The sequence below is a fragment of the Zalophus californianus genome, chromosome 14 (assembly GCF_009762305.2).
Source record: "Zalophus californianus isolate mZalCal1 chromosome 14, mZalCal1.pri.v2, whole genome shotgun sequence".
In the NCBI taxonomy this organism is placed as follows: domain Eukaryota; kingdom Metazoa; phylum Chordata; class Mammalia; order Carnivora; family Otariidae; genus Zalophus; species Zalophus californianus.
In genome coordinates, this window is record NC_045608.1 from 76910033 (window position 1) to 76920322 (window position 10290).

Below are 10290 nucleotides of genomic sequence, written 5' to 3' on the forward strand. Positions count from 1 at the left end.
GGAAGGAAAACCAAATACAAGGCATGAATCTTGACTGGATTATAGCTTTTAAAAAAGAAAGGAAGAAGAAAAGAGAAGTGTTTAAAAAAAGATTTTGGAGATAATTGGGAAATTTGAAAATGAGATGCTCTTAAGGAATTACTGTTAATTTAGCCCCCCCACCCCACCTCCCATGGCAGTCAGGCTCCTGACCCCTCCATGCCTACTGGTGTTCTGAGCCTGTTCCCACCATGAGAACAGGACCTTTAGTGGAGATGACCTGCGTGCAACTACCATGATCAAACCAGTACCCCCTTGTCAGCCTTCTGCGTTTTCACTGAGGCCCTGGATTGTGACACTGGTTTGAAAGTGACTTTGATTCTCTTGGTGGCAAATCTGAGGCTGTGACAGTTCGGCAACCTTCCAGTCCCTCTGGGCTTGGCCCTTTCCCACACGTGGTAAATTCGACTCCTTTGGTCTCTTCCGGTCCTTATCCAGTACATCACCGATTAGTCCATGTGGTCCCTGCCCCTTGTCATCGCTCTCTGTCCATCTTTGTTTTTCTCTACTCATTAATAAAAACTCATCCATCTCCTGTTTCACCAAAGGTTTCAGAGCAAATGGCAAGCAAGTATTCTCAGCTTTGCTACCCAGAGAGGTAACTAAAGTCTCAAAAATATAGTGTCTTGTCCAAAGGCAAAAATCCAAATGGCAAAGAATTTCAAAGGAGACCCAGGATTCCCAGTTCCCAAGCTTCCGCCTCCCTCCTGGCAAAATTCGGCATTCTTCACTGAAATGGAAGGCTTTTTTACATTTCTGCTGCTCTGAGGAGAAAGGGGAGAAAACAGAGTCACCCTCCAGGGGGCGGGGTCAACTTCCACCTGCCACCAGCGGAAACTTACCTGATTTTGATTTTCCCCGTGCCTGAAGCCCAGTTTTGTAGCCTGTATCTGAGTACAAACACTAAAGATGCAGACATTCCAAACTGAACTCCAGCCTTGCAGGATTCCAATCTATCTTACATTAAAAGAATGTGAAAAAGAAAGTCAATTCTAAAGGCACCTGAAGTAGGGGTTGTGGGATTTGCTGGAAGAAGTTTGGTAACGATTATAAATAGGACACAATTTGCCCTTTCTTGGCAATCCAGAATCCTTGCAAATAGCATGTCTGGGAATTTAAAGAAAATCATCTAAAAGTTGAACATTTGTCTTCAACATGGTTTCCAAACAAAGGGAAAACTGTCTCAGCAAAAACGCAGCATTCATAGGCCGGAGAAGCTGGTGAAAATGATCCGGATGTTTATGTGGTGAAGCCCCGGGAGTAAGGGATTCGTCCAGCCCTTTGAAAGAATGTCTACATGGGAGGCTCTGGGGAATCCATTTCACTTTCAAGGAGAAAAACCAACAGTGATTCTGAAAAGAACGATGATTGTTGTAACCAGGAGAACAATTTGAAAACGACAAAGCAAGTTAACCACACAAGCTTAAAAAAACCCCACTGCTACCACATCCGTGGAACAAAGCTGGAGCACACAGGGCCCTGGCGGTTTCCACAGGGCTCCAGAATGTTCTCTTTTCGGGATGAATATTTGGGCTTTTACCATAGGAATGTGTCGGCCTTTGGAAGGTCACAGCCAATCCCTCAGCCCTCTTGGGTAAGACTCCGGTCTTTTCTAGGGGTGATTTGCAGGGTGATCCCAGGTGGCCCGAGGCAACCAGGGGAGGGGGCTCCCACAGGGACTTAGGGAGCAGTAGAAGGACCAAATAGCAGGCAACTCTTTGGGCTTTTTTTTTTTTTCTAAAAATTTTACTTATTTGACAGAGGCAGAGAGCACAAGCAGAGGGAGAAGCGGACTCCCCACTGAGCAGGGAGCCCGATGCGGGACTCGATCCCAGGACCCTGGGATCATGACCTGAGCCGAAGGCAGACACTTAACCGACTGAGCCACCCAGGCGCCCCGGGCTCATTTCTTGGGATCAGTTCTTAGAGGGGAAAAAAGAAAAAAGAAAAAGCCACAGCATACTTTGCTTTCCACTTGCACCTGGCAAGAAACTGAATCACTACAAGTAAGGGTAGGGCAAAACGACAACACCTGCTAGTTAGGGCCGCCCAATGTCTCAGGTCACCATGCGCTTAGACTGGGGTAACCAGACCTCACTTCACATCTCATTTATTACTAAGGAGGGTGACAAGTAGCTTCCTTTCTAAGAAAGCAAAATGACGGAGTGGCCTGAGGAGGAAAAGAAATGGTCAGAGACATTAAAAATAATAGCAGTTATGTAAAGAGGTGTCGAATCACCAGATCGTACACTGGAAACTAATATGACACTGTATGTTAATTCTACTGGAATTAACAGATTTTAAAAATAAAAATAGAATAATAGCAGCTAACGGACCACATTTAGGACTGACGGCAGTCCCCAATGGTTGTTGAGCTCACTGCTTCTGTGTGGATCTTCCTACCAGTCTGTAAACTCCGTCAGTCTTGCTCACCTTTCCATTACAAGAGCTCAGCAGATAAGGAGGAGCTTAATAAATAATTGTTGGCGTGAACAAATAGATTGTAACTACGTCAGAAACGATCAGTTCAAGAGGAGATTGAGACCGGCTTCCAAATATTGGTCAAGAGCTCCAAGTAGGATGAGTCAAGGATGTATTTAACTTATTTAACGGCTTCCTATGACCCAGTGATGTCTCCGGGTCTTGAAATCTGAGGCGGTGACAATGTCATAAACTGCAGCCTTTCTGTAAGGAAAGAGTAAAAACACCCTGGTTTGGGGGGGTGGGGGGATAAAGATGTGTTCAGGAGGTGCAGCTGCCTGCTTCCCTTCCCCTTGGCTCCCATTTCTGCCTGGGCTGCAGGCCACCACCCGGCCCTGGTGGGGGGTGGGGGGCGCCGCTGGGCTTCCCAGCCCGGCTTAGTGTGCTTGACCAAAGGTGACGATGACTTAGTGGGCTAAGGTCATGCCCTCCCAGCCTCCGAATCAATAATTTAATGTGACTTATCAGAGAGAGAAAGAACTGTTTACTTTAAAACCCTGGATCCCATAAAGGGAGAGCGGAAAGGCCTACACCCCCCAGAAGCTCAGGGCTTGTGGCCACAGGGCACAGCCCACACACACCAGGAGCCTGCGCGGCGCGGGCCGCGGGCCAGAGGAGGGCCCAGGCCCGGACGGGACCAGCGCGGACTGGAAGGTAAGCACCCCTCTCCCCGAGCCCCTTCCAGCTCCCCTGGGGGAATCAGGCCGTTCTTGGGGGTAGCCACCGACTCCGAGTAACAGGGGCGTACTGCGCCCAGGTGTTTCCAGAAAGCCCGCTCAGCACCTGAGCGATGTGAAGTGTTAACCACAGCCTATTTGAATTTGTCTGCCATAATTGCTCTGTTTCTTCAGCAAGGCTGGGAAAACCGGAGACCTTCCTGGAGGTTCCTCTCAGCCCAGCAGAGGAGAGGAGCTAGGGAGGATTTGAGGGCCGAGAGATGGCCCCGACTTTTATCGGTGCCCTTGGAGTGGCGTCGGTGGAGCCACTTCCTGTCCAAGGATGGTCTGACTGAATAGTGGCACCAAGGCCTTCACACAAGATCCCATCAGCAGGATAATTGGAATTAGGGGGGCTTGTTAGGCCAGGAATCCCTCCCCTCCCCCATGCTCTGGGGCAAGCACCTGGCAAGGCTCCCTGTGTTCCCCTCTGGGGTACATTCTGAACAGAGAACATTCTGGAGCCCTGTGGAAACCGCCAGGGCCCTGTGCGCTCCAGCTTTGTTCCACGGATGTGGTAGCAGTGGGGTTTTTTTAAGCTTGTGTGGTTAACTTGCTTTGTCGTTTTCAAATTGTTCTCCTGGTTACAACAATCATCGTTGTTTTCAGAATCACTGTTGGTTTTTCTCCTTGAAAGTGAAATGGATTCCCCAGAGCCTCCCATGTAGACATTCTTTCAAAGGGCTGGACGAATCCCTTACTCCCGGGGCTTCACCACATAAACATCCGGATCATTTTCACCAGCCTCGGGGATGTTCCTTTGTCCGAAGCCCCGTTCCCTTGACGACCCCGAAAACAGACACCCGCACAGGAATAAAACCGGTTCTCAGGAATCCCCAAACCTCAACAATTCTCTTTGAAAAAGGTCTGTTGAGACCCCAACCTGCCTGAGAATTTTCCCAATCAAACCCCCACCCCCACTTTCACCCCTGGTTGGTGATAAGCATCGCTAATAATTGCAGGCATAAGGAGCTTTCCAGATTTTCCCTTGTAGATGGATTTCAGTGAAAAAAAAAAAAGATATGTGCCTTTGCTCCTTGTTGACAAGAACATTCTATTTTAAAATTTCCATGTACTTTCAAAATGACAAGTCTCAGGCATATGATACTAACTTCCTTTGCCTTCAGCTAGACTGTAACAGCCTTAAAGAATCTAATTGATGCCTCTAACACATCTGTTTGAAATGACAGTAAATGTGGATTTGGAATTAAGAAAAAGCATCTCCATTTATCTTTTGCTTTTTAAGAAATCTTTTTTTTTTTTTTTTTTAGGCTAATGGGTTAGGTTTGCAGAAAGATGACACTTCACAGACCCTGGAAGCACTCGGTCCTCAGGGTTGGCCCTAGAACATTCTCAGCGCCTGGGAAACATCTGAAAGCAAAGACAAGACCTGACGTGAGAAAGGATAGGGAGTCTCGTGATATTCCTGGTACTTTGGAATCTAAGATCAAGGAGCTGTGAGGCACACAGAATACTTAACAGGCTGATGAATTTACTAGAAGGTTAGGCTTGCAAAGGCTTCCTCCTTAATGAACTCTCCCTCCCCATTTATGGCAAGAAACCCATGACAGAAAAAAAGGAGCAAACCCAGGCTAGCCTGTTTTTCATACCCACAGGCTCAGTGGGGAAACAACATTCTGAATTGACCACAGCAAAAGATTCGGTCCAGGTTGGGACAGTGAGGGAAGGGAGATGGGGACACTGCACAGAAATTGAGTTTTGATAGCCAGGCGTTTAGGTATGCATAGCAGTTGACCCCTTTTAGGAAGTAAGGCAGAGGATCCTTAGAAAAGGCAAGGTCTTTTCTGAGCTGTGGGAAACGGTGCAGGCATCTCACATTAACCTGAATAACACCCAGTGTCTTTGCCTGATGCATTACTTTCTTCACAGGAAGTAACAGGTATAATTATTTCCCAACCAGCTTACAAACATTCTGTTCTTTATTAACGGGTACCATTTAAGTGCACTTGTTAAATTGGAAAATACTAGAACAAAAGATGTTTTTTAAGCTGAAGAATGAGAAATGAGACTCTGAAATTAAAAAAATATATATATCCAAGGAGATCCTGGCATTAACCACTTCTAATTTTTTTTTAATTAGTGGCATATTATTGGTTGGCATTTGAAGAGGCCGAAAACATTCCACTTGCTCGTGTAAACTGCTTTGCCCGTTGACAGCTTACCCACTCCTACAGAAACAAAGCATTGAAAGATGAAGACCAATATAACTACGTTTAAAAAATTGTTCACAAGGCTGAGAGAATAGGCAGTCAATAAATATGTGTTTATTGATGGATGCAATAAGACCATAAAATTGTTCTGCATAATAAAGTATTTCACTAATAATTTGCTAGGAAATTAGCCTGAGGCTCCCCTCTGCACAGCACTCACATTGCAAGCTTGTCGGCAAAACAGCGTAAGCTCTAACCTCCGAATTTCAGAGAAGTGTTTTGCAAGAAGGAATTTTTATTATGGGATCCACCAAAAAAAAGAAAAGAAACTGTTTAAAAAATTGTTTAAATTCTAATTATTTTTCTCATTACAAAAGTACTACATTAATTGCAAAAATTAATAAATGCAGAGAAGCAAAAGGAGGAAAAAACCCCACTATAATTCCACCACTCAAAGATAACAAGGTTAACATTTGATGTTTTTGCCCTGGGCGTATATGCATTTGTCACAGAAAAGAGCTCATACTGTGTATGCTGTTCTGTAAACTACTTCTTCATTCAGTCACATACCTCGAATCTCTTTCCAAGTCAACAACCATTTTTCTACAATGTCACCTTAAATGACTAGGTTATATTATAAATATATTACCCTTTCCCTATCATTTGGGTTGTTTGCAATTTTTGCTCTTATAAACAGGGGCTCCGTGGACAACCTTATAGGTAAATTTGTATACAAATTGGTAGAAAAGAAAAATCTTTTCTAAAATTCAACGGCTTTTTGCTTGAGATAAATTTCTTGGACCAAAGAAATAGAGGTGTTGATAAATAAAAACGGGAGTTCTGTAAGCTTTACCTGAAACGCATTAACGTTCTCCTCTCTTCTTTCCTCTTTACTCTTCCTCCCCTTTTCTGTCTTTTGCAGATTAGTAAGATGCCTCAAGCATAGAGAGCCCACCTGGAGAAGTGCAGGCAGGCTCAGACCCTGCTGGCACGTCCTGAGAGGTGAAATGGGCCCAAGCTCTTGCCCGATGGACGGCTCTCCAAGCATGTCCTACTGGGACCCTTCTAACCAGTGAATTGTTCACCTCCCAGTGATTCTTCCCAACTGAGGCCAAGAGATTTCTGGAGCCTCTTGTCATGGTCAGCAACATCCCATGAGTGACCAGGAAGTGGGGGTTTCTGTTCTAAGTCCCTCAGGCAAAGACAAAGCAGATGAATCTGGCTCCGGGGAAGAAGCAGAAGAGTGTGTCCACCATGTCTATGCCCAGAGTGCCGAGGGTTGGCGTGACTGGGGCCAGCTGGAATTCTAGAATTTGTATTTGGTGTGAGTCACGCCAAAACCGCCCAGGTGAAGAGCTCCCCCTGAAGACAGCTGGTCTACCAGTGGGCCGAGGGGCACGTTCCCGCTGCCATGCAAATGACCACACCCTGTCAGGACAAGTGAGGGTCACAGACTGGAACCAGAGGAAGTCAGGCGCTTCATAGGAGGATAAGCAAATCAACCCAGTCAAGAAGGTAAGGGGAAAAAAGAGGCAGGGTTCCCCACCCCAGCCCAAGGAGACTGAGATGGTGCGCTAATAACTGCACATTCTAGGTCGAAGAGGGTGATTTCCTGGTCTGCATGTGAATAAGAGCCATTTTTACTGAAAAATGCAGAAGGGTGCATATTCAGTTGTTTAAGAATGGGCCAGTTCTATGGCCAAAGCAAGGCTCTGGTCAAAGGTTAACAACTCAGTTTTCCTGGGAAAAAACAAACTGGCCCTCAACCTTTGCCTTTCCTAGCATTTGGGGGAAAATAAAGGGTTAGGTAAAATGATTTATTTCCTCTCATTCTCTACGGTCGGCAGGAGTTCATGTATCAGTTAGAAACCATTTTTAACAGGAAAGCCAGGAAAACAGAAGGGATTTATTCATAGGAGGCTCCCTTTTGCTGGAAAGTGAGTATTGTAAACAAAAAACTCGACCGTTCTCCTCTCTCCCTGCGCTCCTTTCCTTATCTCCCCTCATCTCCCACCCTCTACTTTGATGGAAAATGACCAAGGTGAGTAAGAGCTAAAATCTGAGCACCATCGGATGCCTTGGTATGCAATAGATGTTCCTGAGAGTAAATTACAGCACACCATCGGATGCCTTGGTATGCAATAGATGTTCCTGAGAGTAAATACAGCACATACAGGGGAAATGCTATATCCCCATGCAAAATCCTTTTAATTTTCTTAGACTGCAGAACTTACCATATTTATCGACAGTGGATTGGGATAGTTGGGAAGGTGAGAGTTGAGGAGGGCCCATGAATCTGGTCATATGACTACAGTTCATAATACAGCTGAGTCTTTGTTTCCTGAAATCAATTCCCTCTAGAGATTCTTTCTCTCTCAACCCTCTTAGAAAATTGATGCAAACAGATCTGCCATCCGTTTCCATAGGAAGTTTCATTCCCGTCAGTGGGAGGCCTTCCGTGGGGTGATGACAGTGGACACAAGGCAATGGGTCGCTTTGTTAGCTCAACTGTTCCAGACAAAGAAGCCTGACATTTTTCTCTCTTTCTGTTCCTCAAGATGCTCCCCCCACTCGTGATTCGTCTTTTCTCTGCTCAGGTCACTGTGTGGAGCTGCCAAGGTTCCCTGATGGTGACCAGTGGCAATGGCGGAGTGTGGAGGTGAAGTTACAGATTTTCCTTAACAGAGCTGTGGAGTGTGACAATGGTGTTTGTGTCCAAACTATCAAACGCCATTATCACACTAAATAGCTACTGTTAGGCAATCCTTCTGCTCAATAAATGCCTTGGCATCTGTGTGGTTTGGGCAAGAATGTTCCTCTTACAGCAGTGTTCCCGGTCCTGTGTAATTACTGAATAAACGCAGGCCCGTTGGTGCTCATAACCAACATGTCATCTGAACTTGGCCTCTCACACCCTGTTGTTAAATACTTTAGCTGGTGATGAATTTTCTTGTTTTCCTGAGTCAATAAAAAATCTGGCCATGTCCCCCAGAGCACAAGGCCAGGCATGTGGCAATTGTTCAACCCAGGCTTGTGGGGTTGAAATGAATAGTTAGGCAAGGATTATATCCGGAAGACCAAAAGTGGGTTGAATCCAGGTTGTACAAACCACAGGCTTATGGGAACAGAATTAACGTACGTGGGTCCTCACTTCCCATCGTAAGAAAACGAACTTCTAGTACACTTACACGTGGCTTAACTGACCTTTCAGAAAGTCTAGAACATGTTTGATTTCTACTGATGTTAACCAGTTACGAGGCTGATTTCGGAATTCGTATGCCGAGTCCTTTCCTTATGTTTCAATGAATTACCATCAGGAGATGTTACACGAACTGCGTGTGAGTTGCCATAGCAAACCTGAACATTTTAAACCCAAGCAGCTTCCGGGACAATTGGACCAGCTGGGTGTTCTCGTTTGAAATGCATTTTTTCTCTGAGAGGCGTTTAAAGTAAGGAGTAGGTTCTGTTTGTGCTGGGCTGAAGCTTCTTTTCCGTGACTTGGCTGCATGAACTAGTATCTGTTTAATCAAATTGAAAGGTTTGGAGCAACCCTCAGAAATAAGTTCATTCAATCATTCCGCTGTTCATTTATCAAACAAATCTGTACTGAGAGGCTACCAGGTGTCCTAGGCTCAGCCCTAGGCACTGGGGATGCTTTTAAATTAAATGCGTCTGACGTCTCACTTCTGGGAAAGGGCATTCCCTGGCTCACATTCTGTCTGGGACCATTCTGATGGTTCCAATTATATTTATTAGGGAACCAAAGGAGCCGAACTGGGCAAAATAACTCCAAGGCCCTGGCTGAAAAGCACTGTGTGAGTGCAGTCTACACATCTATTACACACTGTAAAGGCTCCAAGGTCCAGAGAAGCTTCTGTCCCAAGAGGAAGACCATTCCTGTCTGCTCTGCATCTCCTTCCATCTTCCACTTCTTTCCTCCTGGCATTGTTCGCTGCCAAGAGGAGAACCAGCCCCCCCTGAAATAATTAATACACTGACGTCCTTCTGGGTGTTCTTCTGGAGAGAGAGCTCTAACTGAAGCAGCAGTGATAGAGGGCTCTGTGGCGTGCAATGCACACTATTCGTCCGATCCGTGCAATGCAGAGCAAAGATGACAGGTTTGGGGGTCCTTCCACAGATGACAAAGGGAGACTGGGAATGGTCCTGGGGTTGTCTCGAAATGCAAGCACAGCTCACCCCGGTCCCCTCAAGCTGAAAGTCCGTCCTTCACCTGTGGTCTTCCCTGGCCTGGTTATTCCTCAAAACCTCCTGCTCTGCAGCTGAGGCTATGGAGGAGTTGGCTCCCTGTCCGCTTTGTCAAGGGACTCTGAGGGAGAGCCTGGACACCGAAAGATGACTCATATGACAGTCTTTCCTTGTGAGTGTTCATAATGCAGAGGAAGTCGAACACAGCAAAACCCCGTAATCATGAAGTGGAAGGGAAGGGACATCTCAGCGGTAGTGTTGGGGTTAGGAAGGGGACGGCCAAACTGTCCACAGTGACCCAGCCAGCTGATGTGGCGCTCACTGACTCAGAACCTCAGGCTGCACACCGTGCCCAGGCTCAGGCACAATCCCAAGATGGCCTCAGGCATTCCTCTTCCTCGTTCCTACTTGCCCTGAGATTTTGTTCAGACGGAATCAGACAGGAAGCAAAAAGAAGGACATTCTACATCTTTCCTACAAGGTTGGCTCATGAAAGGGCTTATTAGGGTTCCTGCCTGGGTTAGTTCTGCATCTGGGGTTGGGGATCCGTTCTTTCTAGAGATCTCTAAGGAACACACAGAAGGCAAACCTCTCACTCTCCATTTTAGAGCCGTGTCTCCTATAACCCCGCTGCTCCAAATCTCTGATTATGGCATCCTTCTCCAGCTCTGCTTCCA

General features: G+C 46.2%; 1 long non-coding RNA gene across 1 annotated transcript; it reads left to right on the forward strand.

The window, feature by feature from the left end:
• The first annotated feature begins 3056 nt into the window (after positions 1-3056).
• LOC113913346 lies at positions 3057-6306 on the forward strand. The gene is made up of 3 exons (XR_003517165.2): positions 3057-3174; positions 4508-4738; positions 5338-6306. It is a non-coding gene; the product is annotated as an uncharacterized LOC113913346 (long non-coding RNA).
• The last annotated feature ends 3984 nt before the right edge of the window (positions 6307-10290 follow it).